The sequence below is a fragment of the Asparagus officinalis genome, chromosome 9 (genome assembly GCF_001876935.1).
Source record: "Asparagus officinalis chromosome 9, Aspof.V1, whole genome shotgun sequence".
Taxonomy (NCBI): domain Eukaryota; kingdom Viridiplantae; phylum Streptophyta; class Magnoliopsida; order Asparagales; family Asparagaceae; genus Asparagus; species Asparagus officinalis.
In genome coordinates, this window is record NC_033802.1 from 5,871,120 (window position 1) to 5,884,847 (window position 13,728).

Consider the following 13,728-nt stretch of genomic DNA (forward strand, 5'->3'; position numbering starts at 1 on the left):
TATGTACATATACATAAGTTAATATAATATTACTATATATTATATATTATAGTACAATGTACATATTATATAATATATATATATATATATATATCATATATATTATATATGTTACATATACAATATATATATACAGTAGATTTCTCATGCGTACGAATTCGTACGAATCAGCCCCGTGTTTGTTAAAGCAGGGTGTTTTTTGAAAAATTGGCGACGACGAAAAATAAAAGGGCAGGCACGAATCTCAAGCTAGGAATTGTTAAAGCAGGGGGTTTTATGAATAATACGACGAAATCAATTGGCACATAGCGCTACAATTCCCAGCTCGTGACCCCCTGCTTCTTCTTCTCCCATTTCTCCCCCATTTCTCCCAAAATCAAAACTCCGTCTCCGTGTTGAATCAGCCGACTTTTTTATTTCGTCTCCTCCGTCTAGTTCCCCATCTCCGCCCACCACGAAAGCAGAATCACCGCCGACGAAAACCGATCTTCCTTCGAGCTCGAGCGCTACAACGAGATCCCCATTTCTCCTCCTCCATCAAGCCACCTCCTTCCCCCAACTCAGGTAAGGATCACGGCCATCCATTTACAGGTTTTGATTAGGGGTTTTTTTTTTGATTTTTTTTCGATTTCAGGTTCAGCGTCCTCTCCCCCAAATTCGGCTACAAGTCTCCGCGGACGAGCTCGTGGTCGAAGGTACAGAGCTCTGTCGGTCTTTTTTTTATGAATCAATCTATAATCCTGGAAAATAAGCCAAAAACAAGAGAGTTGGGATGTGTTGACGTTTTTTTCGTTTGGTTTTTATCCATGGAAATTGTGTTATGGATCCTGATTGTATACCCGTTGCTAATCTGGTCTTTGATCAAATGCATTTTAAATCTTCAAATAGTTTTCTTTCTATTTTAAAGAATAAAAATGATTTTTTTTTTTAGTTTACCAAAAGTTTAAAGTCTAACTCGGGTGACTGTTATAAAAACTATGTTTTCAAACCTCCATGTATATAGAATTGATGCTTAGGAAATTTACAATATCGATATTTTAAGAACTATGTTTTCAAACCTCCATGTATATAGAATTGATGCTTAGGAAATTTACAATATCGATATTTTAAGAACTTCACTATACTCCATTCTCCAGGATATGCCATCCAAACTTGCAGTGCACTTTCCTGTGAGCTTTTAGAACCTAATAGACATTGGTAAATGGTGATTTGAAGGAACTTCATGATTTATGGAACCTTGATATTGATGTGATGTAATGTCCCTGTTTCCTTCCATAACCAGAAACCAAGAACTTCATAGCTATGACAAACAAATATGTGTTTATACTCAAAACATCTTGCAATTATGTTATTATGGATAATGTTCTTTAAGATATTTCACTGCTTGTGCATCTGAACAGAAATTATTATATGTTTCCTTGCTTGCTACTAGACCATGCATTATCTGATAGTGAGTTTTTTTACTTGGTTTTACTTCAGGCTTGTTTGCAAGATGGAGATATATTGGACAATTTCAGTTATTGTACATGTTCTTGTGATCATTTGAATTCTTAAAGAGAATGGACCTATATTACACGAACATTTTCCCCTCAAGTTTCTAGAAGATGCAAGGATGCACTTATTCTGTTCTTGACTCCTGAATCCAACAACTTGGTTTTCCTCTGGTCACTTATTCTGTTGGTTAGTTCAGGCACTTATTCTGTTGTTTGGACTTTTATATGATTCTGGTGGAATATATTTCTGGTTTATGCATTGTAAGATTGTATTATGAGCATTTTTTCTGTTTTAATTGGTCTTTACAGGACGTAAACAAATCAGGTCCACATTGTGAAAGTTGTGGGTGAATGCTTTTGATATCAGTTTGTGAGATGTGGTTGGGTTTTATGTATGTACTTTTGTTAATCTTGACATCAGTTTGTGAGTAAGTGGTGGGTTTTATGTATGTACTTTTGATATCAGTTTTATGTATGTACTTTTGTTATACTACCAATATCGCTTGTGACAGGTGAGTGATTTCCATGAAATTGTAGTTGGGATGTTGCTTTTGTTATACTACATGTACTAAAATTGGAGTTGGGATGTTGCTTTTGTGCTTTTGTGATGTTGCAAAATGGTTGAAGGCCTATATCAATGTTTGTTGCATGAAATTGTATTATGTTTCATTGAGATATTAACATTTACCTTCCGCAGAGTATCTATACTTGTTTATCTGTGATGATCTATTATGACAGATTATGTGGTTGCATGAATGATTAAGGATAATGCAAACAGGCTTATCACGTTCTCGTGTACTTCATGAAAGAGGCATCTAAGCGTTCAGTCACTCCAAATAATGTTCCTCAACAGCATTATCTCCCAAAAGTGTTCCTTTCTTATGGGAGGAACAACCTGGCATTTCAAAAGAAGAATTCCCAAGAAAAGAATCAAGAAAAGAGAATGCAGCTCCTAGGTTGCCAGTCCCTCCTCCAAGTCCAAACCTTTCTACTGATAGCACCTATTTTCCTTCACTGTTTTGTCATTTCAATTCATTGGCAAAGATTATTCATGGGAATAGGAGTACAAGGAAAGAAGACCCTTTTGTTGCTGCATATTTGGAGTGTACAAAGAGTGTGAAGAACTGTAAAGAGAAGAGGAGATACAGAACAACATATACACCTAATACACAGAACAACAAAAACTCATGACGCAGCAGATATCACTAGTTTCACACAAAATGAGTGAAAAAAGTAAAAACAGAACAACAAATTATGCAAGTTTAGCCAACCAATGCAAACTCAACCACAAAAAATAAATATTATTCTCGAAAACTAATACAGTAACTGCCGATGCCGTGCTAATATAAATTTTCATAATTTATTATGAGAAAGCACTCCTTATAATTTACAATCAGGAAGGCAACATGTTCTGGTCTTCAACACAATTACCACACAAAGGAGAACTTATTCTCAGGAATTACTCCTTTATTTTTACTCGATTATGCCACAGCTCAAAAGTGTACACTCTCCCAAAAGACCCCTGATGTAGATATTCAACCTGTTTTGACAAAGGAAAAAAAAATCAGGCAAAGAACTATAAGAGGGAACAAAAAGAAATTCAATAATAATCACCATGCAAATCCAACATTTACCAAGAGATAAATGTCTTTATAAATGAGTAACATAATATCTTTTAAGGAAGGAGTGGATAGGATAAGAGACTTGCGGTGTTTCTTAAAATATCGATATTGTAAATTTCCTAAGCATCAATTCTATATACATGGAGGTTTGAAAACATAGTTTTTATAACAGTCACCCGAGTTAGACTTTAAACTTTTGGTAAACTAAAAAAAAATCATTTTTATTCTTTAAAATAGAAAGAAAACTATTTGAAGATTTAAAATGCATTTGATCAAAGACCAGATTAGCAACGGGTATACAATCAGGATCCATAACACAATTTCCATGGATAAAAACCAAACGAAAAAAACGTCAACACATCCCAACTCTCTTGTTTTTGGCTTATTTTCCAGGATTATAGATTGATTCATAAAAAAAAGACCGACAGAGCTCTGTACCTTCGACCACGAGCTCGTCCGCGGAGACTTGTAGCCGAATTTGGGGGAGAGGACGCTGAACCTGAAATCGAAAAAAAATCAAAAAAAAAACCCCTAATCAAAACCTGTAAATGGATGGCCGTGATCCTTACCTGAGTTGGGGGAAGGAGGTGGCTTGATGGAGGAGGAGAAATGGGGATCTCGTTGTAGCGCTCGAGCTCGAAGGAAGATCGGTTTTCGTCGGCGGCGATTCTGCTTTCGTGGTGGGCGGAGATGGGGAACTAGACGGAGGAGACGAAATAAAAAAGTCGGCTGATTCAACACGGAGACGGAGTTTTGATTTTGGGAGAAATGTGGGAGAAATGGGGGAAGAAGAAGCAAGGGGTCACGAGCTGGGAATTGTAGCGCTATGTGCTAATTGATTTCGTCGTATTATTCATAAAACCCCCTGCTTTAACAATTCCCAGCTTGAGATTCGTGCCTGCCCTTTTATTTTTCGTCGTCGCCAATTTTTCAAAAAACACCCTGCTTTAACAATCGATAATTCATTGCGCTTTAGGTTGTGAAGAAAATAATGACCAATTAATATAGAATCTTGTATATAATATTTCTTGTATAATAGCAGTTGCATATAGAGAGGAGATTATGAAGTTCTTGGTCGTTAGCATGTACTTAATAATACAGCAGTTAATATTAGTGGACAATTAATAGGAGAGTTATGACGTTATTAAGAATGTATGCATGTAAGCATTTTAAGTTGACACTTTGTTTGCAAATTGAAATGTATATTATTAGTTTGTCATATGTGTGTGCATTCAATTCTCAGTTATTATATCAAATACAACTTACAATCTTAAAAAAAATTTATGATAACATTAATATTGGATTAGTGGAGGGGTTACAAAAAATAGAAGTTAATATTAGTGGACAATTAATAGGAGAGTTATGTCATTATTAAGAATGTATGCATGTATATATATGTATGTGTTTATATGTATGCAAATATGTGTTTTATGGATGCATGTATGTGGTTTGGAGGGCATTTTTGGAAGAAATGTTTTAACATACCAACACATTTTTATAATAGTATTAGATTAGATTTATGAACCTAAAAGTAGTTATTGGTTCGGTGAAATTATGCTAAAACTAATTAATTATAAATCTTAAGTCAATAAACTAGCATTTCAAAAACAAATTAGAATAAGTTATTTGCTAAGTAAGAAATTTTTGAACTTGAGTTATTAGGTTTATTATAAAAAAAATTCTCTTCTATGTCAATGTTGTTTACTGCAATCCATTAAACTATTGCAAATGTCGATCTAGATCAATATCTAGGTAATGAAAGGAGAGATATAAGACTATTTTTTCACATATATCTACTCATATCATAAGTTTTTGGGCACAATTGCAAGTCAAGAATACTCTGATTACTAAATTGGTTGTTAGTTTAGTAAAATTATGCGAATAATGAATTAATAATAAAAATTGAAACCTTAAATTATCATATCAAAAGGCTAATGAATGGCATGGCCATGGGAGGAGAAGAATTAGGCCATACATCTCTTTGGATTTATCAAGACAAATTATTAGCTAACTAAGATTTCTGAACCCGTGTTATAAGTTTCTTTTTTACCAATTTTGTTTCTTGCAAACAATTAAATCATAGCTTAACTTCAATTTAGATCAAGAACAAGGTAATGAAGGAGAAATATATATATTAAGGATACCAATTTTTCCATTAAAATTTCTAAATTGAGTTAATTTTTTAGAGTTAAGACCAAATCAACCTTGGCTGAAATTAGCCTCCTCCCAATGTAAAAAGGTAGGTAAAATGTAAATAAAAAATCAATTAGGGTAAAACAAAGCCATAATTGACATGTGAGTAGAACATGCGAATACTCAGACATTCAAGTAACATAATATACTAATTTGTCATGTTTAAACAAGCTGGGTATGTAAGTTCAAACTTTTACAATTTGGGGCGTATAAGATTAAGGAAGATGAAAATATAAGGTATTTAAGTGTTTTTTTAGCCTTTTAGAAAACCCCTTAAATTTGGTCATTTCTTAGATAAAAAATTGTTAGCAAAAAGCCCCCCCCCCCCCCAAAAAAAAAAAAAAAAAAACTTTAGTGATCTCAATCCCTTAAACTTTTAACAATTTTCAAAAAATCCTTCTTAATGGCAATAATCCTTACTTCGTACTTTTTTACATATGAGTAAAATTATGTATCAACATAAAATTATGCATGTTGATACTTTTGCCAATGAAAATTGTGTTTCACGATTTTAGGGTTTGAATGTGGTTTTCTGAGAACCTTAAAACTTAAAGAGTTTTGTGACATTTTAAAAATTCGAGGGCTTTATCATGAAGCATTTGTGAAATTTACCCTAAATAAAATGTATAAATTTTATGATTGGAAAAACTGATTTGATATCTAATAAAGTGTTAATACAAATCAAACTAATTTAAAATACTATTATATAATAAAATTATACATTAGATACATAAAATTATCATTGTAATGCGCACTTATAGCCTACATATAAACATAAAAATGGACACACGTGCAAAGCACGTGCACCGTACTAGTATCTTAAAAAAACTTTATTTGAGATACACAAGAATAGGCTATTCTCTTTTTTTAATTGCATTGCCCAAGAGAAGTTGAAGCTGTATAGATTATTTGCATTGCCCTACTATCACCAACCAGGGAGAAAATATAGAGTGGGCGTGCGGTAATAATTCCATATTGATCTGAATCAATCCATATGCTCCTATTTTTAATAAGATTCTAGCTAGAAGTATACATGTAGTGTAATGTGCTTCTCCATGGGTATCTGGTAGCAATGTATGTAGGGGTATAATCGGCAATTTGACAGCATAAGTAATGTGCTTCTCCATGGGTATCTGGTAGCAATGTATGTAGGGGTATAATCGGCAATTTGACAGCATAAATAATAAGGAAGCCCAAATAGAATTTTATTTCTAATGCCACAGAATATGACTGATGAGCTAATCTTTCAAAATCCAATGTTGGTTCATTGGAACCATATAAACCCATACCTAGAACCCCTATTAAGAGAAAAATGGAACCCCCCGCAGTGTACAAAATAAACTTTGTAGCCGAGTACAAACGTTTCTTTCCCCCCCACATGGATAAAAGTAAGTAAACACTCCCACATAAGGAAAAGAAGTAAAAGGTCTCGAGAAGAAAATAATCATATTTGACCACTGTACATTGCTAAGGAAATAGAATAATTACAAATTTCGAGTAATAGGCCAAGTTGCCAAAGTAGCTAAAGTAGTGATAAATATTGTCAATAAAATGTGTCCCATGGAATGTCCATCGATTCCCCGTCTCTAGGGAAAATCAAAAATATTTATCCATTTAAAATCCTCCACCAATTGAATTAATGGATCGTCCAATTGGAAATGATAACAGAACACATAGGTTGTTAGAAGGAGTTCTAATAAGCATATACGTATAGTACACCACCTAAATAGTTTATTCCCCTTATGAGGGAGAAAGAAAATCGAACAATCTGCGAATATTGGCAAAACTACAAGTAGCGTTAACCAAGAAAAATAACTCGTGATAAAGACAAGATGTGTTTTGACTAAAAAACCCGTGCTCGGAATAATATATTTTATCGAGTACGGGCTTTTGTCAGTAAAAAGGAAGTAAATGATTCAAGTGGAGTTTTTTATAACGTATCAATAAGATAGACTCATGTTGCGGGTTGTTTCATGCCATAAATAAACACAGATACTCAAAAAATAAATGATAAGTAAGTTTGACAGTCATTTAAGGATAAAGTTTTGATGATTTAATATTTGGAGGATATTAGAGACATCTACATTTGGGCAGAGCCATATTTGTCACAGACCAACTGCATCAACACTTCCTGTAAAACCAAAAAATGAGACTAAACATGAAAACAAAGTATATGATGTGTTCTCTTAATCTTTTTCTTGTAGAGTATATCTAAAATCAACGTCTGATAAAAGAAAACATCTTATTTGTCTCATATTTAATCCAATATTTTTGGATGCCAAAATAATTTAATCTCATTACTGTTGTTGACTTCATCATTAACTATTTACCAAAATCACAAGCGAACCATTTGGCTAAATTCACTATAAAGTTCATTGAAAACAAAACTGCCAGTTGTACACACAGATGTTAAAAATGCCCACCACAAGAGATTTCTATTGTTCGCGCCAAATTCACTGTGAAATTCACCAGACACTTCTTTTAAAAAGGAGAAATGTTTGCTGCTATGGATACAATCTATCTTAATTCCTATCATCACAATACCAAACACCAAAAGTCACCGATATACAAGTTATAGACTCCTAATTAATTTCTTTAGTGGTCTGCTTGGGAGATCACTTAGGGAAGTATGTGAAGCAGCATTATCTTCAGCAGAGAGGTTAAGTATCATCCTTGCTGCTTATGGAGCCCTGAATATTGAAAATAGAAAATTGATTAGATGGGTGGGGAAAAAAATGCTTTTTTCAATCGACTGTGCTTACTAATATTAGGAAGTAAGCAAGGCAAAGATAAATGTGGTATTTTTTTCATAATACATGCAGTTGTTTGTTTGCATCTAGCAATTTGCAGCAAGTGGCAAATGAGATTTTATCGTGTGCCCACGCTTCGCGAGCTCTAGGGCGAGAGTTCGGCCGAGGCCTCGGCTGACTATGGAGATCATCACTGTTTTTGGGGCGGTAACGCCTATCGCCATTCTCCCTCTCCCTCTCCCCCGCTCCCGCTCCCTCTCTCACAAAAGACTGTTGGGTTTTTTTTGGCGCCATCGGGTTCACACAAAGAGTTGGCAGTTGGGGTTTTGGATAAAATAAGGGGTAGTTTCCCAGTGTTTTACTGAAAAAATAAATTAGAATAAGCCTAAGCCATCTGCACTACAAGAAATGGATGTGAATACTACGATGACAATGAGATATGTTCTTTTTCTTCTCCAAATTTACTTATTTGGTGCTCTTATACATAACGTACAAGTAAGAGGCATTGTGCAAGAACAAATTTACAAAGTCCTCATAGGAAGTAAAAATTCATGCGTTTTGACGTCCGTTGAAACTACGTCTTTCAGTGTTTTTGACTAATGAAAAGTCACTAATGATCTTTGGAAAGCAATCCTGTAACCACGATAAGTAACAAATAAAGAGTCATTGTCACGTACGGTTAGAATTTTTTATTATTATTACACTATCTCAACAAATATCTTTCAAAAAAAATTTATAACTTGTTGCCAATCTTGTAAGATCTGCATCCATGCTTGATAAACGGATACGGATGTAATAAGTAACATATCGTATCCGGTCCGTTTGCACCCCTACCCTGGATTCAACCCTATCTCAATGGGTTTGGATTTTGGATCTTGAATCGTTCTATAGTGGTTTTGGATCCAATTTCCCCCAAAAAACCTCAAAAACCTAACGGTCTCTTTTGATCCAGATCTTATCCATCCAAAGCCCAATTCTGGTCTTTTGAAGGCGAACTCTGTTCATTTGAAGAATTCCTTGATCCGGGGATTTTCTCATTTTTGAGATTGGCGAGATCATGAATTTCCTTCTTTGAAGAATGATAAAGGCAAGAGAATAGCGAGAGAGGATGATGTTGTTATGAATCAACCTCTACAATGGGGGGGCGCTGAAGGTGATAGAATTTCTTCCTCCATGGTTTATTTTGGAATTTGCTGAGTCAGTAGATGACGAATTTCCAGAAATTTGTCAGGGATTGCGTAGTTGTTATGAATGTGGTTCTGGGTGAAGATGTCTCTGCTCGAGAATTAGTACGTTAATTAAGAAGTTATTTTCCTGAAATCCCCCTGATTAGTACGAGAGAGCTTTGATTAAGCTGCATGGTGTTCCTCCTCCTCATCTTTGGAACTTAGAATCCTTTGCCAAAGCCATTAGACTCTTTGCTGATATTATCGAAGCAGATGGGTCCACGGATATGGGTTCGGAAAATGATAGATGCTGTTCTCTTAATTCAATGTGCCACACTCAAAGATATCACTAGAGTGCTAAGATTTGTTATGGCTGTATCTAAGGTTAATAAACATGCGAATCTGGATGATAAATCGGGTAGAAAGAGGATGAGCCAATCTCCTAATAATGGCTCCTTGGGTGGCTTTTCTTCTCTTGATACTCATTAGAAGAGGGGTCCGATTGTTATCGTAGTTACCCTGCAAATCCTGTTTGGAATATCATGAGCAGCAGTTTATTCTAGGAGAAAAAAAAAGGTTCTGAATCTCAGCTTGAAGAAAATGTCAAAGAGTATATCAGCCGAGGGAAAACTGAGGTTCTACAACGTGCTCAAGAGAAAGTGGAAGAGCCTTTTCCTTCGGAGGACGGTGAAGTTCTAAGATCCATGCGAGAAAATCAAATGGTGGTTTGTAGTGATGGTGATGTTAAGCTAGGGAGGGATGAAAAGGAAAGCACCAATATGAGAAGCTCAGAGATAGCAGGAGCAAATAATAAGAAGAACCTGCTTATTTCTCTTGATTCACGAGATAGAGGGTTCCAGTTTACAAACCTTAACAGAAGGAATCAAGACACCCACTAGCTTTTTGCAGGGAATTTCTAAAGTTGATCTGTCAAATGCGCTTATTCTTCTTCCTTATATTGAGGAGAGGGATCATGATGGTTTGGAAAGTGTTAAACCCGAGGATCAATTGAATAATGCTCTCTGGAATTTGTCACCATGTGTATCTCAGGGTGAGAATGATGTGGTATTGTATGAGGACGATGAGGAGGGTTTCTTGCTTAGTATTCAGCCTTTGAATGCTATTTCAACTTTTCAAGAAGAGATTGATATAATTGCCAGATAGTCAAATAGTGTTGAGCAGAGCCACTTCAAAGGTTGCAGCAAGGAATGACTTAGGAGACCCCTTAGCTCATGGTATTCCTTCTAATAACTCTGCCATGTCAGGTAATCAGTCTAATCTTGGCTCTGCTTATGTACCAATTCTTTTCTACTCCTATAGTCATCAATAGTTACTCTCCTATCCTTCTTAATGCTCTATTATTTTTTTATGAGATTGATAAGTTTAATCCTATAGAAAAAATAGGCCGAGCTTTGAAAGAGATTAATGTTGATCCCAAATGTGAGTTATGTGCTGATAATGTTGAAACACATGATCATCTCTTCATTACTTGTCCTTAATTATGTTTCTTCTGTGTGGAGATTTATCACGTGCAAATTTAGTTTGGTAGGAAACTTTGGTTCAATTATTGGTTTATGGATGGAGATTGAACTGTGTTCCTTTACAAAATAGAATCAAATGGATTGTATATAGTTGCGCTTTGATCTGGTTATTTGGACTGAAAGAAATAATATTTTCCGTAGATAATCTTGGCATTCTCTTAATATTTTGGGACAATTTAACCATTTCTCTGATTCTGGTTAGGACATTCTGTTCTCAGTGTGCGTGCAACCCGTTTTCTGAAGAGGGGAGCAAGAAGAACAACTGATGCTGCTGTGGCTGCTAGGGAGGATCAGAGACGGGAGATACTTCAGATGCTAGATTATGTGGTGCCTCCTGAGTCAAACTTAGACTGAGAATATGAAGACTTTTGAAAAAGTTATAGATAAACTAATGTTCTCTTTTTCTGTTGAAAACTTGGTCATGTTTAGGAATCTCATTAGGTTCGGTTTGGTTTTGGAGTATTTGAAACTGAAACAACCGAACTGACATTAATGTAATTGTCTAAGGGCTTATTTGCAACTCACCCACTAACTTAAATAATCCACTAACTAATATAGGAATGTAAATGCGTTTGGCAAAAGCTTTTATAAGCTTGGACTAGTTCTTTTTTACTTTTAAAAAGAGGCTTTTATCTAGATTATCTTTGGACCACCAATAATTTAGTTCAATCCTAGTCCGGTGAAGATTTGTAATCAGATTAGTGTCAAGTTGTCAAGCTCGCTCTAAAACTCACACTCTTCCTATGTGAATAGATGATTTATACTAAATGTTTTATATATCTTCAGATTAATAGAGATTATATTTTACCCGTCGCCGGTGACATGAACAATTGAGAGGTTCTCTATCAGCCAATATCCCCCCAATATTTTGCATATTAGAGAGGGCCAGAGGGTATCATTTGGGGGTGGGGGTGGGGGAGGAATCCTAGGTTCTAACTTTTTAATGTCTAACTAGCATTGCTTTGCACGTTCAAGAGATAGAGTTATTTCTAACAAAGATCCTATTATTAAAGAAAATTACCAAGTAAATCTGGTAGTAAGGTTAGATGTTAAAATCTGAGGAAACTATCATATCATCTTAATTAGTGTATACTCTTAAGGAGAACCAAAAGACTACAAACCCTTCGCAAGATGCCACATTAGCTTTTCATTCACAAGTTTTTTCCGTATACAAAGATCTATGTCATTCATCTACATCCTAATTTTAAAGTAACCATTTAGATTAAACTTTACCTGTTAATCTCAAAAAATCGTGTAGAATCCCGTATAATTTTTTTAAAAAAATCTTCTTTATTTGAAAATCCCAAAATCGCACATTTATTTTTATTAACTACCAAATCTATTTAGACTAAATTTTACTCATTAATTTAAAAAAATCGCGTCTAATCACGCACAATTTTAAAAAAACCATTTATTTGATTGCGCCGGCCCCCTCTGCCACAATTTCGAGATTGAGTGCTGAAACCTCTATTAATTTGATTGAACGGAGGTATATATTTTGTCCTTCCGACTTAGCGATGGGCGCTTGATGTTGAATTGAAGACTCCTCCATCTCTTTTAAGGCTTTGATGTGCTGCTCCTGAATGCATGAGAAGCTTTGGGCGGGCGCAAGTCATCAAATGAGAGGTTAGTTGCACTCTATGCTTGATTTTGTATCTTAGAATTAAATCAATGACCTGGAAGCCTGAAAATAAAGTCTGTTTCTCTCATGTCTCATTTTCAGCAAGAGTCCAGCCAAAGAATGGCTTTTTCAACTGTATTCTTTATAGGACAAATTTTCAAACTAGACCCCTTTAGAAATTTATTTTCAAAAAACGACCCATTTGAAATTTATTTGTCATTTTCGACCCAGTTTTAACCACCTGGTTGAAACTTGGTCGAAAATAGGAAATAAAGTTCGAAAACTTCACTTGATTTAAAATCTCATAAAGTTCACTGCCTGATTAACCACGCTAATGAAGCTGTTGAAGATCAAAAACTTCATGAGATTTTAAATCCTGTGAAGTTTAGTGCTGATTAACCACGCTAAACTTCACATGATTTTAAATCCCATGAAGTTTTAGAACTTTATTTGCCATTTTCAACTTGGTTTCAGCCACCTGGCTGAAACCAGGTCGAAAATGGCAAATAAATTTCAAGGAAGTTGGTTATTGAAAATAATTTCCTAAAGAGGCCTCTTTTGAAAATTTGTCCTTCTTTATGTTACAAAGTACATATTCTCATTTTTCTGACTCATATAGTAATTCTTTCTCTAAACCAATGATTTTGTTCGTTCTGTAGATATGCATTCGTGTATATGAGAACTCTTCTAACCTGATAATTGTAACCAAGGTTTTAAATATCGGTTATCGGGAATTTATCGGACGACCAAAATTCTTATCGGATAGCGGAAATCGGGGATATATCGGGGATAAGTAGTATTTATCGGAGTGATATACTAGATGGTGTATATATATAATATAATAACTAAAAAATGTAATCTAACCATGCTTAATGAAATATAAACATACCAAAATGTAAATCATCATGTTTAAAATCACTAACCAATTGTAAAAAGCAAAACTTACATTTTGACCGCACAATGAAACCATTCGATTGCATAGTCTTACTTATCGGCCGATAATCCCGATAAAAAAACCTTACTTATCAGCCGATAAGTACCGATAACGCCGATAACTCCCCGATAACTTGCCAAAAACGATAACCGATTAAAAATCCAAGTTATCCTATCGGAGAGCTCCCAAATCCGATAACTCGGTCGATAATATCGGTTATCGGCCGATATTTAAAACAGTGATTGTAACAAGCGGGGATTCTCTGCATAAGGAAAGAAATCCTGGATTTTAAGGTAGAAAGAAGCCCTTCAACTCCAGCCTTTTGATATGTGTGTGTGTTTTTACCCTTTATTCTCTTTTTTTCTTTCTTTTGTGTGTGGGTGGGGGGGGGGGGGGTGTGGGTGGGGG

The 13,728-nt window shown here is 35.0% G+C and overlaps 2 long non-coding RNA genes across 2 annotated transcripts; one reads left to right on the forward strand and one right to left on the reverse strand.

Annotated features, from left to right (window-relative positions):
• Positions 367-2,072, forward strand: LOC109824292. Its single transcript, XR_002242598.1, has 4 exons — positions 367-564; positions 635-695; positions 1,480-1,680; positions 1,803-2,072. It is a non-coding gene; the product is annotated as an uncharacterized LOC109824292 (long non-coding RNA).
• LOC109824340 lies at positions 2,827-3,938 on the reverse strand. The gene is made up of 3 exons (XR_002242611.1): positions 3,685-3,938; positions 3,554-3,614; positions 2,827-3,033 (listed from the first exon to the last, which is right to left on the reverse strand). It is a non-coding gene; the product is annotated as an uncharacterized LOC109824340 (long non-coding RNA).